A 17,552-nucleotide genomic window follows, 5' to 3' on the forward strand; every position below is an offset into this window, starting at 1 on the left:
CAAAGGGAAGGAACGGGTGCACCACAGCGCCAAAGGGAAAGAACGGGCGCACCACAGCGCCAAAGGGAAGGAACAGGCGCAACACAGTACCAAAGGGGAGGAACGGGCGCAACACAGCACCAAAGGGAAAGAGCGGGCGCAACACAGCGCCAAAGGGAAGGAACGGGCGCAACACAGCGCCAAAGGAAAGGACTGACGCACGGAAACACTTGGGCTCAACAGACGTACAGGAACACTGGCGGACAACTAGTTTACCGAAACGCCAGGGGAAAGGAACGGGCGTATGGAAACACCACCTCCACCCCCTCCCCCCACTTAGACGCTCAGATCACAACCTTGTCTGCCTACTCCCCCATTACATACCAACGGTGAGAAGGACAATAGCACAGAAGAGGTCAGTGAGAGTTTGGTCAGATTAGGCCAGTGAGAAACTGAGGGGTTGTTTCAGAATCACAGACTGGAACATGTTCCAAAGCTCTCATGGTGATGACAACAACAGTCTGACTGAATGTATCACTGGCTACATGACCTTCTGTGTGGAGAGCTTTGTGCCTACATGATGGCTACAGTGCTTTCCAAACAATCCCCCCTGGGTGACCCCTGAGCTTAAAGTCCTCCTCAACCAAAAGAAAAGGGCTTTTAACTCAGGGGACAGAGAGGAGCAGCGTAGAGTTCAGCAGGAGCGCCAATGGAGGATCAGGGTGGCGAAGAAAAACTATGGGAGGAAGATGTTGTTGTGCGCCAGCTGCTCCTCCCTCAGAGATGTGTGGAGAGGTCTGAAGAACATCTCTGGCTTTGGGCAGGGGTCCAGCTAGGCTACAGACGGTGACACCAAGTTTGCAGATGAGCTAAACAGGTTCTTCACACGGTTTGACTCCCACCACACTGTCCCCCTCCCTGCCCTCAACTCTTCCAACTTCTCCAACCCCCAGCCCTCCAGAAACCTACCCTCCCCCCCGCCGCCACTCTTACCAACCACTGACCCATCCACACCTTCGGTCCTGCCTTCCTCCCCCCTCACAGTCCCTTTAATGCAGGTGAGAGGCCAGCTGATGAGGCTGAAACAGAGGAAAGCCCTAGGACCGGACGGCATCCCCCTAAGGCTGCTGAGGACCTGAGCAGATGAGCTCTGTCAGGTCCTCAGCTACATCTACAACCTGAGGTACACATTGGGACAAGTTCCCAAAATGCCGCACGCCTGGGAACCGGCCCACTTCAGACCAGTCACCCTGACCTCCCATCTGATGAAGACCATGAAGCGCCTCATCCTGGCACACCTACGCACCGTGGTGAGCCCCACCCTGGACCCGCTGCAGTTTGCCTACCGGCCCAACATCGGAGTAGAGGATGCCATCATCTACCCGCTGCAGCGGGCGCTCACCCACCTGGAGACCACCGGGAGCACTGTGAGAGTCATGTTCTTGGACTTCTCCAGCGCTTTCAACACCATCAGACCGGTGTTGCTGAGGGGGAAGCTGGAGGACGCTGGAGTGGACAAATATCTGGCTGACTGGACCATGGACTACCTCACTGACCGCCCTCAGTACGTGCGGCTGCATGGCTGTCAGTCAGAGGTGACACTCTGCAGCACCGGGGCCCCCCAGGGCACCGTTCTATCGCCGTTTCTTTTCACCCTTTACACATTGGACTTCACCTACAACACGGCTGCTGCCATCTTCAGAAGTTCTCTGATGACTCGGCCATTGTGGGCTGTGTGTCTGAGGGGAACGAGGTGGAGTACCGGTCAGTCATCATGACCTATGTGGACTGGTGTGAGAAGAACCACCTGTGTCTAAACACAAGTAAGACCAAGGCGATGGTGATCGACTTCAAGAGAAGACCCCCCACCTCACTCCCCGTGAACATCCAGGGGCAGGACATAGAAACTGTGTAGAGTTTTAAACACCTGGGTGTTCACCTCAATAATAAACTGGACTGGACCCATAACACCAAAGCTCTGTACTAGAAGGGCCAGAGCCACCTCCACCTCCTGAGGAGGCTGAGTTCCTTTGGCGTGAGCAGGCCACTGCTTAAGACCTTCTATGACTCTGTGGTGGCCTCAGCCCTCCGCTACGCTGTCGTCTGCTGGGCCCCAGGCAGCGCAGAGTGGGACAGAAAGAGACTGAATAAGCTGGTGAGAAGAGCCACTTCTGTCCTGGGCTGCACTCTGGACTCGGTGGAGGAAGTGGCCGAGAGGAGGGTGTTGTCCAAGCTTACATCCATCATGGACAACACCTTTCACCCCATGCACCAGACTGTAGAGGAGCTGAGCTGCTCTTTTAGTGACAGACATAGACACCCTGTTTGTAAAAAGGGAGCGCTACCGCAGGTCATTCTTCCCTGCTGCCATCAGACTTTAAAATGCTGCACTATAACTGTAATAACTTGTGATAACTAATGTGCAATTACTATTTAATACCCTGTGCAATAACCTGTGCAATAATCATGTTAAATAAGAGACTTCAGCTGTTATAGTTATCTCACTACCTTACTGTTGTTCTTCACCTGGTACCACTTTAATGTACAACGTCAAATCCATATGTATATAAGTCACCTTAAATGTACATAAGTCATCTTAAATCTCTGCTTTATTTCATTTTTTTTCTCGATCCACTGTATATATGTGGACGCACTGTATATACCTCATGCACCTTTTTCTCCTTTTGGCACCTTCCTTTGATTATTGAGCCGATGTGACACGTCAATTTCTCCACTGTGATCAACACAGTCCATCTTATCTGTTATCTTAAGCATGTTACACCACAGACTAACAGATTTCACTCAGGAGCCCTCGAGAGTCACATGGGAAATTTTTCAAAATATGTTGAGATTAAACATGAGTTTGGAGTAAATCAACATGGATGATGAGGAAGAGTAATGGAAATAGTTTGTGGATCAATATTGACAGAGAAAATGCATTAAAAAGAACTGGCTACACCATGACAGAGAGGTCAGTTGTGTAGAGTTTTTTCTCAGGGTTTCCCTCATCTAGCTTTCTGACTGGGTGCACATGACATTCAACAGGCAGTGTGCTCGTTTGTCCTCGGGGAACACCACACACAATAGGATATCAGTTTGAGATAATCCATCACGTTGAATACGTCTGATATGAGGTCGGATTACAACTGGATCACTCTTAACACACCATACATGGCAGGTATATCTCTTAAGATTATCTTAAAAGCTATTGTTGTGATGTTACCGCCATGATCATCAAAATGGTTGAGGTCAGATTGAATTGAGACCCACACAGCCACAAAAGAGAGAGAGTCAGCGGGGACGGCCCCTTTTCTCAGTGGGAGTCCCCTGCTGCTATAAAACTTTCCTCCCACACACAAAAGCTCTGCTCTTCAGACCTTCTCAGAGCCTCTCTTGCAGACCACCTCTCCAGGACAAAGCTACCAGCCGTCACCTCCTCTCTCCTTTAGACAAAGGAGGAGAGGGAGGCTGGCTGAACCATGATGCCATATGGCCTCCTCTGCTGGGACATCTGAAGAAATGTAACTGGGCCAGCCACGCTTGATCCAGGGTCTGCTAAAGTCATCTGCCTGCTTCAATAGAGGACCTGACTGAATCTGGATAAACAACACACAAATACAGAACTAAGTCTGCTGTTTTAACCTCATCACTGGTAGCAGAAGGAAAGATCCTGCCTGCCGAAACAGCTCTGTGTATTTCTCCTCAGCTGTTACCGGGATGGAGCTGAAAGCTGTATGCTGAGGAAAACCCCTGCTCAAATCTTGACTGCATCCAAGCCAGAGAACGTGGCAGAGACCAGGCCTCCAGTCTCAACCACACATGCTGCAGAGCTAAACGCTTGCACGCTGCTGAACAAACCAACAACGATTCTTACTGCTTTTACGTCCTTCTTGGAATGGCCAAAGTGGACAAAACTCACAAATGAGGCACCAACAGGTTTGGGCAGCGAGTTGAGGGACAAGTTGAAAGGTTTATTGGGAAATGTTTGGTAACTTGTTTGGATACATGGTTGCTTTAGAACAAAGGGCTAACGGAGGTAGCTCATGCTAGCCTTCCGTTTATGGCAGGGATGGGCAACTGGCGGCCCGGGGGCCGCACACGGCCCTCATCATCACTCAGTGCGGCCCACGAATAGATCAATAATAATTTAATTTAAAAAAAAAAACTTGTAATTATACTTTTGACCGATAGAGGTCAAAAGCATAATTGCGTTCCCTAGAGGTATGGCTGATTTATTTGTTTTGGTCTCTTGTCATTCACACACAACAATAAACCGTGAGAGCCGACGTGAGTTTTGAAACTGCAAAGCTTTGTTTTAAGCGGAAGATCAAACGTGCATCTACACAGCACCGCGTTCACAGACCAGTGTGATGCATTCACGAGCGTCAGAAAGCTATGGTGCATTCAGCAGCATGGGACATTAGATTTTTCGGAATAAAAAGCTAACAGATGTGCATAATCAAAAAATAACAGAAATACAATTATAGAGCATTCAGTATTGTAAGAAAGCCCACACTGTTTCTGGATAGACACATTATTGTTTGAGTAAAGTTCTGTTCCGTTTTATGCGTCTTTCCTCGTAAATTTGAAATGTCACATGCTCCTGAATGCATTGATATGGAGGAGTTTAAATTCCTTTTTTGCAATTTTTTTAAAGCAAACGGTTTGTCTTTTGCTTAAGGACATACTAAAATGCATTTATATGCAGAAAATATTTATTTGTTGGTGCAGTAAACATACAGATATAAATTCATCAAAAATTTGTTCTTATTGAGAATAATTTGTAGCGTCTTTCATATCCAATTATTTGAAGTGTGTGGACATGTGGCCCTCCAATGGTCGTGCTGAAAAAAAATTGGCCCTCTTTATCATGGTAGTTGCCCATTCCTGGTTTATGATATTGCTAATAGCATTTGAGTGTGTTTTTATGGTTGTAATAACAAGGTTATCTCCACAAGGGTTTCATACATTGATGGGACATTAATGTTTATGTTATCCAGCCCACTCATTATGACTAAAAATAAAGCTAAAGCTCTTATTTGTTAGCGTTGAATATCCACTAGCCAAAATGCTATCATCCTGCTAACATCCGGTTCCAGACATGTCAAAAGGACCTACTTTTTAAAGCATAAAGTTTAACCGTTCTGCTCGGCCATCCTTCGATGGTGTTATGAGCCTTATTCCCGCATTAATATGGTAGATTAATGTCAGTTTTAAAGGCACTTTTTGATAACTTTAGACTTTAACCAGGTTAGCGACCGATCGCTACAGCGACCCCTAGAGCCCGGAGTTAGAATCGCATAAACAAAGGCAAGCGATCCTAAGGTAATCATTTTACTGAGCAAATAAGTCTTTAGAATATTATTTACTCAAAATAATGTTCTGGTTATTTTGTGCTTTGCATTGTGAATGGGTTGAAACACATGTCGAATGTTGTTCTGAATTAGTCAAGCTAATTTAACCACAATTCACATTCTTTAAGGTGAACTTTGGTTCTTTAACTTAAACAAAATATTATTTCATCAAATAATGTTTTGTTTAACTTGGGTTTTGTGAATGGATTGAAACACATGCCAAATGTTTTAAGTCCATTCCATGTTTTTTTTTTTTTTTTTATCAGATCTGCAGTGAACAAAGATTCACCAAATTATTCTGATTATGATCAACCACTTTTGTTGTGTCTTTGGTTTGTTTTTGCATGTAAATAGTTCCTTAGCTTAGCTTCTCTTTATTTTCATTTTGCTTAGTAGTTTAGTTAAGTTTCACTAGCCTAATACATAGCATTACATAGTGATGTTCTCTGGATGTTCATTTTATTTCTGTTATTAAATTCTTGAACTTGAAAAGAAGTTGTCACTCCCTTATTCTATGTGTGTGCAGGTTTTACTGTTAAAAGATCGCTAGTGCTCGAATTCATCCCTTTCAACCTTTGTCTTGATATAAGCTTAAGAGCTAATCATCACCAGACAATAATTAACAGACAGAGGGTTATTTAATAAACATTAAATAACTTTAAACAGTGTATAATTACTCTATCCCAAAAGTCGGTGCTTTCTATTGCATATATTGAATGGAAGTATACCCCTGGTACACATTAGTTAGCAGTATGTTGTGTTCATAAAATATAAAATTGGATCACAAAATGGTTTTAATGCATGTTAATTATAGGATACATCTATAAATGTGAGACACTTTAAAGCTGGTGCTCCTGTTTATATGAACTGAGTGTTGTAGAACAAACCATTCACCTAAAGGGGGTGAGATCTAAAGAAAAAGTCATAAAGAATGTTGTATAGTGGTTTAGAAGGACACTACAGGATTCTTATTGGACCCCCTGTAGTTTGCCTACAGGGCTAAAAGGTCAGATAATGCAGTCAACTTGGCACTGCTGTGAGGTATGTGGGTCAGGTCAGCCATGGTGTGTGTGTTGTTCTTACCTGTCTCCAGCAAGGTGCGGCGGTTGGATGCCAGCTAGCAGGTGTTCCCCATCTACTGCTAATTAGGAGGAACATTTAAAGTCTAAGTCTTGTAACGAAAATATATCCTGAAAACCGTTGAATAACTTCCAGAACAAGGTAAACTTTGAATATTCGTTGATCAAAAGTGTTCAAATTAAGTTTAAATATGAAATATCGTGCATTTTTTACACAGATTATGGTATTCCGCGTTTGAGTGCTGCCTCCGTTTACGATCGGCCATTTCCGACGTGTGACGTCAGTTCAAGAACACCGAGAATGCGCGAAGCGAACTTGCATAGAAACACACATTGTTTACATTGTACAACCGGTACGGCGAACAAGGATATATATATGCATGTTTTCCAGGATCTTCTTTCACACACCAAATCTGCTGATCCGCGTCTACTTTGAGCAAGTGCTTATATAAAACTAATTACAAGATAAAATGCCTTCTAGGTGCGTAGTTTGTGGCTGTAGTGCAGACCGCGGTGAAGTTGGTTTGACATTGGACATTCAAGCTCTGCGGAGTCAGCGGGATCTAGCTCACGGTTGATCCGGTTGAAGGACTCCGATTTCGGCCAGCGTCTCTCAGCTGCTCCCTTCTCCCATACGCTGTGGGACCGTCAACAAATCTGATTTGATTTTTGTTTCTCAAGAGTGCTCCGCTGACTCCGCGGAGCTTGAATGTCCAATATCAAACCAACTTCACCGCGGTCTAGTGCAGGCCAGAAAGTAGCGCTACATACTTGGTCGGTGGATCAAAAGGTCCGAAAGAAATGGGATAAATTCGTAAAAGAAACGCGAAAGGACTGGATTGCCGGCAGTGGCAAAAGTGTTTTATGCAATTCACACTTCACGAGCGAGGAAAGTCGTAGTGTTAGCAGACAGTGTTATTGCCAGATGCACGGTACTCGTTCTGTGTGTGACGTCACATGCCAGATTTGGCCGATTGAGGAATGTTCGGGCTCATTCGCATATACAGCAAGTTTTATCAAAATTACTTCCAAACGGCGCACATAATTCACATATAATCAGGGCAGTCAAACTTTTTTACAATAGCAGGCCACACACTATCAGGTAGGAAGGATGCACTTATGCCGGTGCCTGAGCCCTGAAGGGGAGAATTTTGAAAAATAGTAGACTGTGAGTCTCCCTGATGTATTTTGGAAGCTTTCAAGACAGGTGATTATTTAAACAATAGAGTCAGAGTGCATTTCAATCTGAAAAACTCACACAGAAAGAAGAGACAATTAGAAGAATTTATTGATACAATATTTTAAGACTTTGGCGCTCAGACCTCAGCAGGAAACATTCACGCTGAATTATACTTCAATATGCATAAGCAGGCGTATGAGAATAGGAATGATCCCCCAGGCCTGAAAATGGTGTTGGAGTGGAGATAGAAGAAGTTTGTTCAGTCCATGTGATGATCTGTTTGAGCTAAATGTCCAATTTGATAAACACGGGTTTGCATGACTGTCCATGATGAGCAAGCTTGAAGCGACTGTGGAGAGGAAAAACTCCCCTTTGGGAAGAAACCTCTGGCAGAACCAGGCTCAGCATGGCGGTCTCTGCCGGACCGATTGAGATATGACAGGGAATTCTGTAGAGTCCAGGAGGAATTACACTCTAATAGGAACAAGGTTGTAGGAGCACATAGGAAAGCCAGATGGAGCTGCTATGACGGTGGAGAAGGGGATGGAGGTGGGTTGAATCCGGTCATCAGAGTCCAGATCAGACATCGCACAGCGACTGCTTGCTTGCTGGGTAGAAGTTGAGCTGGATTTAAAGTTTTTAAGACGGATCCAGGACACTGATTGGCTTTGAGGAGGAGCAGTTCAAAGCTGATTGGCTTGCGTCGGAGGCGAATGAGTCCCTGATTGATGGAGGTAAGCAATGAGTTTCTTCAGTCTGAATTTCCGCATTTAGCTCCATGTTTTAAATTGAATAAAAGGCAAAAAAGAAGTGAATGATCAATTCTAAAAAAACAACTTTTTTTATTATTCTTAAAACATTATTTTTTCACATGATGTTATCATCATGTTTTAACAAGGTAAGGTAATCTCCATTTGCATTAAATTAGTTTAATTTTAATTACTACCACCACATAAAACAGATCACATTAGGTGAGGTCTATTCATCTTATTATTATTATTATTATTATTATTATTATTCACAGTTCTGTTCTAAAAACGATCGTAACATTTCTTCACAAACGTCGAATTTGTATGATAAAAATACAGGGTTGGAATTTGAAATTAAATTTACATATTGAATCTATTTCAGTCAAATCGCTCTTTCGAAATCTCTTCTCAGTTTAATTTCACTTGCACTCATCACAAACACAATATCTTATCATCGGCGAGGATTCTAGAGACAAACACAAAATGCATCCCCTGAAAAACTTCGATAATTTGCTGCTGTAATATTATATTATATGGAATATTATAGATTTTTCAGAATAAAAAGCAGATATGCATAATCAAAAAATATCAGAAATACAATTATAGAGCATTCAGTATTGTAAGAAAGCCCACACTGTTTCTGGATAAATACATTACTGTATGAGTTAAGTTCTATTCCGTTTTATGCCGCTTTCCTTGTAAGTTTGAAATGTCCCATGCTCCTGAATGCACCATAGCTTTCTGACGCTTGTGAATGCATCACACTGGTCTATGAACACTGTGCTGTGTAGATGCACGATTGATCTTCCGCTTAAGACAAAGCTTTGCAGTTTCAAAACTCATGTCAGCTCTCACGGTTTATTGTTGTGTGTGAATGACAAGAGACCACAACAAAAAAATCAGCCATACCTCAGATAAAAACTTTGGATTTAATGTTGTTCATAACACATGTTTACGTAATTTTGTAAATGAATCTGCCAAATAACAGTTTTTTTCCCCACAAGAGGTTTAATAAAACGTTTTGATATCATTAATTTAAAAACAAGTAACTGCGTTGGTCACATTTTAATCCGTTTTCTTCGTCGATATTCAGTTGTACAGAGTGAGGCCCGCTCCTGGGTTGGAACAAGGAACCCAATCACTCGTTAATGTTGCTCTCAGTGGAGACAGATGCAAAGGTGATTTTTGGGATTTATAATCGGGGAAATGTAGGCGGCGGCAAGAGCTGCTATAGACGCGATTTGCCGCCGTTGACCGGCTACTTTTGACTGCCCTGTATAATATACATTTCTTTACTCTGGTGACTATTTGAATGTATCTGCGTTAAAATACATTTTACGTGCGACTTAGACTTTAAGGCGCCTGGAGAAAGAAGGATGGCCTCAGAGATTTAGCTCTCCTGAGCGGTACCTGAACTCATTTGAGCTCCTTGATGTTCTCATAATCCTGTATTTACTGCTCACTGATCCTGCCTTCTTGTCTTCTAGATCCATTCCTGTCCCTGTTCAGTTCCTGCCATCCTACTTCTGGTTCATTTCCTCCTGGATCGCCTGGCTAGACAATCCCCGGCTCAAGTCAAACCATCCAATCTCTGATCTATACTTCACTAGCTTGTTTTTTACTGGTGCTCACTATCTCTCTTTTTCTCTCCACACAGTCTGTGACCAGAGGCTCCCCAGTTGGGCACTACGTATTCCACTTCTTACCATAACCCCGTCATTACTCTCATCAATGAACACCCTTTACCGTATTCCTGCCTCTGTGTTTGTTGCTTCTGGGTCATCATGGAAAATCCATGATTAATGTGCAATGTTTTTATCACAATTTATTGTTGACATACTGTTGGACTTGTACAGTCTAGTTGACTGCTCTGACAAGCGATTTCAAATAGATTATTGTTATTCGACTCTGAATGGGACAGCAAACATGTGGATGCCAGTGTGCAGTTTAAATGGTTTATTGAAGAAAATGAGAAAGTAGTTGGCAGGAGGTTCTAGACTAAGGGGTTGGCTCTGGTCAAGAACTTGATCAGGAAACAAACACAATTAAAATCAGACAGAAAGAACAGGTGTGTTATTTTTTTGGCAGGCTTTCGGTGTGAGAGGATGAATGGCTCCAGAGGGTGAGTGAGTCGGTGAGCGAAGGCAATGGCGTAACCATCATCTCAGAAGTGAGAGGTCTATTGAGTGATTTGTCATCCTCTCACTTTCAATCACAACTCTCCTTAGTGGCTGAAGAACCACATAATCATCAACAGCCACAATACCGCATCGGGGGACAGACTTTAGTTCTTTAAACTAACGAATTCAAAGGTTTAAGCTGCCAACTTCTGGTTTAGTTAACACAATGACCCTCTGACATCCACAAAGCAAGTAGCCAGACTATAAGGTACCAAATAAAAACACTGAACATGAGATATTTGGTAAAATAAACCCTTCCTATAAGCAAATTGTTGTAATTTCTTGCTTACAGGAACCATAAGGAAATTGTATAAATTCATTAGCAATTGAACATGGCACAAACATATCACATGATGTGGAATGGGAGTGACAAGGTAACAGAAAAAGCCACATAATTTAATTTATTGGCATGAACACTGAAAGTGACACAATACTAAAACTCACATTGTAGTCAAATGTAACAACAATCAAGATCAATAAAAATGGCAAGACACAGTCCTGCTTCCTTTAAAAAAGGAAATAATGAAGATGTCAAAAACCATCTGAAAGTAAATATTTATATCCATCTCCTGCTGTATCACTGTCTGCAGCCTGGTCTCTGCCCTGCCACATGGCCTTCTCCCTGTGCTGCCTAATGCAAATAAAAAAATTGGATTTTGGATAGGAGTTATTCTAAAATATCTGTGAAAACCCTTTCCTGATAAATGTTTGGTTTCTCTTTGGATATATATATATATTTTTTACCCAGTAAGTATTAGCCTCTCCTTACCTGTGAAGACCCAGCATCATCATACATTGCTTCTGCTCTCCCTGACTCTCCTATTGTGGCAATAAAAAAATATTTTAAATATGTGAAAAAACACAGTTAAGTTCTACACAGAATTTGAAGAGGGTTCTGTTTATTCTCACCATGAACTAACTTACAAGGGGTGTAACACAAGTAACAATAGTACTTGAATAGTTAACATGATTGTCAGAGATTTGTCTTTGGATTCACCCAGTATACACACCACGCACACTGAGCTGATTTTCTGAGAGTTTATTGAATAGATAATGAGTAGTGGATGAGAAAACCTGAGAGGCTGTACTGGACTGGAACTGGGGTGTAGATGGAAGCAGGAGCTGACGGACCAGAGAGAGTTCTTGGAGATGTAGGGCTGCAGTTATCCTGAGAAGCAGAACGAGACAGTTCTAGGGAGAGCAGGGCTGCTGGAATACAGGGGCAGCAGGAGATCCAGGAAACAAGTCAGCGAGCAAACTTGGAGCACAGGCAGTCCAGTAACTGAGCGAACTTAGAGCACAGGAGTGGCAGGAAAATTCAGCAGCTAGCAGAGGCCTTACTTGAATCACAGATGAGGCAGGAAACTCAGCAGCTGGCAGAGGCCTTACTTGAAGCACAGATGAGGCAGGAAACCCAGCAGCTAAAACAGGCCTTACTTGAAGCAGAGAGGTGGCAGGTAAATCCAGCAGCTAAAACAGGGAACAAACTAGGCTGACAGACGAGGAGTGAGTCGAGACTGATGACGAACCAGTGGGGAAGAGAAGACTGAGGGAGGCTTTTGTAGGGAGGCTGACAGGTGGAGTGAGTTCTGACTAATTAACGCCTAACAGGTGTGACTGATTGCTGGGGAATGGAGGGTGAGCTGAGTGAGAGGAGGTGGTGTAGGAAAATAACAGGGAAAAATATGAGGTAAGATCACTGTCAAAATAGACTTGTACATAAAAGGACAGTTGTGTGCATATTAGTCAGTAGTTGTGCATAACAAACATTTGTAAACTCATAATAATTGAAATCGCATTCAAAAGATATAACATACAGTTTAAATAGTTACAATTTCAATAATTAATAAATACAAATTTCAAGTTTAAATTTGTGCTTTACTCTTCATGAACACAAGCAGCAGCGGCTGCTTGAGAATACGGATTTTTTCTTTGAGAATAGGAATTCACAAAAGTGGTCTGAAGTCACGGTTTTCAAGGCTGGTTAATCGAGCACAGAGTGCGAAGATAGGAGCCGCGCATGCGTTCCTCAGACTGAACTTTCCCAGAATGCACCGCGGCCGCAGCTTGATTCGAGACAGCGCAGAGATAACAGTGGTAAGTTAAACATTCCCTTTTCTGCTGCTGTTCTTCAAAAGTACGTTTTCAGATAATTTGAGGCGAGAACATTATACTTTTAAGCTTCCCTATTTACAGAGTTGGTGCGTAATTAAAAAAAAAAAAGTCTGATGTTAAGCAACTGTGCCAACTGGTAGGTATTTTAAGACTGACTATTTCCTACTTTTATCTTTAAAAACAACATTGAGGATGGTATTAAACATGTGATCACGTTTAAATTGTTACTATTTCTCTGTAAATAATTAAAATGAAAGCACAATTTTAATACATTAGTAACAGTAAGGCAGTAGGGTTAAGCTACTTTGTTGCACCTACTGACCTTCAGAGCATTGATCATTAAAGTCTAACTTTTGGACTGAAAAAAAATCCTGAAAACCGTTGAATAACTTCCAGAACAAGGTAAACTTTGAATATTCATGTATCAAAAGTGTTCAAATTAGGTTTAAATATGAAATATTGCGCATTTTTTACACCGATTATGGTATTCCGCATTTGAGTGCTGCCTCCGTTTACGATCGGCCCTTTCCGACGTGTGACGACAGTTCAAGAACACTGAGAATGCGCGAAGCAAACTTGCATAGAAACACACATTGTTTACATTGTACAACTGGTACGGCGAACAAGGATATATATCGATGTTTTCCAGTATCTTCTTTCACACACCAAATCTGTGCACTTTTAAAAAAAAATCGCCGAACTAAGTCCACAATAAAATGCCTTCTAGGTGCGTAGTTGGTGTCAGCGGCATCTAGCTCACGGTTGATCCTGATGAAGGACTCCGATTTCGGCCAGCGTCTCTCAGCTGGCCGACTCTGTGGAGCTTGAATGTCCAATGTCAAACCAACTTCACCGCGGTCTAGTGCAGGCCAGAAAGTAGCGCTACATACTTGGCCGGTGGATCAAAAAGTCAGAAAGAAATGGGATAAATTTGTAAAAGAAACGCGAAAGGACTGGATTGCCGGCAGTGACAAGTGTTTAATGCAATTCACACTTCACGAGCGAGGATTGTGAGGGCTACGTACAATGGAGCATGGGCTCTATGTGTTGGGCAGCGTTAGATATAATCTCCTCAGGTTCACCTTGTTCAAACTCCATTTCTTCGTATATATATTCGGTATCAGAGTCGCCAATGCTTGAGGTAGAGTTTGTAGATGTATCAGACATTTTTTTTTTTTTTTTTTTTTGTACGTAGAGTAAGAGTTATTAATTAAATTTAATAAATCGGTAGCGAAAGTCGTAGTGTTAGCAGCCAGATGCATGGTACTAGTTCTGTTTGTGACGTCACATTCCGAAACAGCCCGATTGAAGAATGTTCGGGCTCTTTCTCTTATACAGCAAGTTTTATCGAAATTACTTCCAAATGGCACACATAATTCACATATAATATACATTTCTTTACTCTGGTGACAATTTGAATGCATCTGCGTTCAAATACATTCAGTCCAAGAGTTAGACTTTAAGAAAGGAAGTTATTTCTGTCCGCCCACCTTTACAGTGATTAATCTGTAAGTTATGTGCAGTTAGTTCAGTTCATTCTTTCAGTGAAATGATAGAAATACCAAAGAAGGGATGCCATTTGTTACATTTACTATACAACACTATACATTTACCTTTTCTTTCTTGAGAACAATATTAATCTGCATGTTTTCCAGGTATAGTTTTATGGTGTGAAAAGGTGAGAATTGAAAAAAACAATTATGGTAACATTTGGCATTTTTTATTTACAGGAAGAAACAGAAACAAATATGTGAGGATAAACACCTCTGTGCCAATCCTCCAAATATTTTTTAATGAAGGGGACCTGAAACCAGCCTTCAGGCTAAACAGGTCCATCATCGTCCTCCTCCTTCAGCTGCTGCCCATCCAGGAGGTCCATGGATGGCCACAGGAGATAGAGGTGCTGGTGACCCTCTACTGGCTGGCCTGTGGTGCATCCTATAGGGAAACAGCTAGCCAGTAAGATCTCTTACCTTCTTGTCCTTAAATAGAGCCAGCAATGACACACAATTGATACATAGATTATATAAATTGGATAGAAGATTAAGACATTATGCAGGACTAAAGGACTAATGTCTCAGAAGGATCTGGAAAAACTAATCCATGCGTTTATATTTAATAGAATTGATTACTGCAACGGTGTTTTCACAGGTCTGCCTAAAAAGTGGATCAGACAGCTGCAGCTGATTCAGAACGCTGCTGCCCGCGTCCTCACTAAGACTGAGAAAGTAGAGCACATAACCCCAGTGGCTCCTTACAGTGGCTCCATGTATCTCAGAGAATAGACTTTAAAATACTTCTGTTAGTTTATAAATCCCTGAATGGCTTAGCACCTAAATACATCACAGACTTGTTATCAGTGTATCAACCCTCCAGACCACTCAGGTCTTCTGGCTCCAGCCTGCTCTGCATACCTAGAACACAAACCCAGACACGGAGAAGCAGCATTTAGTTCCTATGCTCCACTTATCTGGAACAAACTTCCAGAAAACTGTAAAAGTGCAGAAAGCCTGAGTTCCTTTAAATTGAGATTAAAAACACATTTGTTTGAAATTGCCTTTGAATGCTCTAGTTAAACTGTTTTACTGTTTTTAATGTTCTTTTTTTTCTACATTCTATCCCTACTTGCTTTTATTCCTATATTTTAACCATGTAAAGCACTTTGCTTTGTCTCTGTACTGAATTGTGCTATATAAATAAATTTGCCTTGCCTTGCCTTACATATCAGCATATTACCTAAATTACAAGTTAATTTTATACAGGATTAACAGGCCAAGTGGAGGCACGCTGCAACAGACACCACGCCAAGGCGATAAACATCACTGGGCGTGCCTTTGGTGGTCTGAAAACACGGCGGTGTTCCATCTTCTTAAGGGCGCTGGAGGTCTGCCTTACGTTTGCCCCAAAAGTAATCGCTGCCTGCTGCATCTTCCACAATATTTCTATAGAGGCAGGGGACCAGCTAGACGTGGAGGACGAGGAGGTTGACCCAGAGGAGGACGGCCATCCGGCGGCTGAAGACAGGGAGCTGCTCCAGCTGGCTGCATGTTTAAGTGAACATGACTACATCTGACCAAACCTAGATCAGTTGTAGTAGTCATGTACACATGCTGCTTCATTAAATTTGTTTCACTACCTGTAAAAATACATTAATCAGTAAATTAATTTTCATTCCAACAATTTTTAATAGTATGTTTGTAGGTGTTGTCTATTTGTATAAGATGTTAATAGAAGTTATTTCTTTGTTTTAAACCATGTTAGTGTCATGGTTTTTATATATCTTGCCCACATGCAGACACAATATGGAAGACAGAGTGCAGTTTAAAGGTGTTTATTTAAGGGTTCAGGTACAGGGATCACACAGGTGTGGAGATCCGTCGAGGTCTGAACGTCAATGCCGGAGGAACTGTGGAAAGAGGAGGAGAGTATTTACGAAAGACTAAACCAGATAGAAAATCCCAGAAGCCGAGCCGCCTAGCGTTTAGTTGAGCGAACCTAACCGGGGAGGGGAAGGTGAGGGAAACTCTGAGGCCGAGTGTTCACGAGGATGGCCGGTGGTTGGCAGCGGGAGGGCGGACTGATGGCAAGGCGGCGAGGGATCCGGAGCGAGCCACGACAGAAAGGGGAGACAGACGGTTTGACCAGAGATCAGAGGGAACCAGCAGAATTGAGGGAAAGGAAACCTCGAGCCCAGCTTGGTAACATCCAGAGAGTACGAGGGGGAATGCCAGAGCAACATCTGAGCTTCGGGGATTCTTGAAAGCTGGTTCGTCGAGCGAGACGTCAAGACGGGTGAGTAATCCAAACACAAAACTACAAGAAAAGCAGGAGATCCAAAATTAGTCAGGTTCCAAAGATACAAAAAAACTCACAAGTTCAGGTTTGCAGGATCAGGTCAGAGGCCACGTCGTACCACGACTGGGATTCGTGAACAAGACCCCAAGATACTTGAACTCCTCCACTAGGGGCAGCACATCCTCCCCAACCCGGAGAAGGCACTCTACCCTTTTCCGGTTCAAGACCATGGTCTCGGATTTGGAGGCACTGATTTTCATCCCGGCCGCTTCGCACTCGGCTGCGAACCGCTCCAGTGAGAGCTGTAGATCACTCCCTGATGAAGCCAATAGGACCACGTCATCCGCAAATAGCAGAGACGCAATCCTAAGGCCACCAAAACGGATCGCCTCAACACCTTGGCTGCGCCTAGAAACTCTGTCCATAAAAGTTATGAGCAGAATCGGTGACAAAGGGCAACCTTGGCGGAGTCCAACTCTCACCGGAAACGAGTCCGACTTACTGCCGGCAATGCGGACCAGACTCTGACACCGGTCGTACAGAGACCTGACAGCCCTTATTAAAGGGTCCGGTACTCCATACTCCCGGAGTACCCCCGATAGGATCCCCCGGGGGACACGGTCGAATGCCTTCTCCAGATCCACAAAGCACATGTAGACTGGTTGGGCAAACTCCCATGCCCCCTCAAGAATCCTGCTGAGGGTATAGAGCTGGTCCAGTGTTCCACGGCCAGGACGAAAACCACACTGCTCTTCCTGAATCCGAGATTTGACTATCCGACGGACCCTCCTTTCCAGAACCCCTGAATAGACCTTACCAGGGAGGCTTAAAAGTGTGATTCCTCTGTAGTTGGAGCACACCCTCCGGTCCCCCTTTTTAAATAGGGGGACCACCACCCCAGTCTGCCAATCCACGGGAACTAACCCCGATGTCCACGCAATGTTGCAGAGCCGCGTTAACCAACACAGCCAGAGCCTTAAGGTACTCAGGAGGAATCTCATCCACTCCCGGGGCCTTGCCACCGAGGAGCTTTTTAACAACCTCGGCAACCTCAGCACCAGAGATGGGAGAACCCGACCCAGAGTCCTCAGGCTCTGCCTCCTCAATGGAAGACGTGTTGG

General features: G+C 43.3%; 1 pseudogene; it reads left to right on the forward strand.

Moving 5' to 3' along the window:
• The first annotated feature begins 1,753 nt into the window (after nucleotides 1-1,753).
• The window catches only part of LOC118561142, a 29,217-nt pseudogene continuing 13,418 nt past the window's right edge, over nucleotides 1,754-17,552 (forward strand).

This window comes from Fundulus heteroclitus, unplaced genomic scaffold (genome assembly GCF_011125445.2).
Source record: "Fundulus heteroclitus isolate FHET01 unplaced genomic scaffold, MU-UCD_Fhet_4.1 scaffold_57, whole genome shotgun sequence".
Classification (NCBI taxonomy): Eukaryota; Metazoa; Chordata; class Actinopteri; order Cyprinodontiformes; family Fundulidae; genus Fundulus; species Fundulus heteroclitus.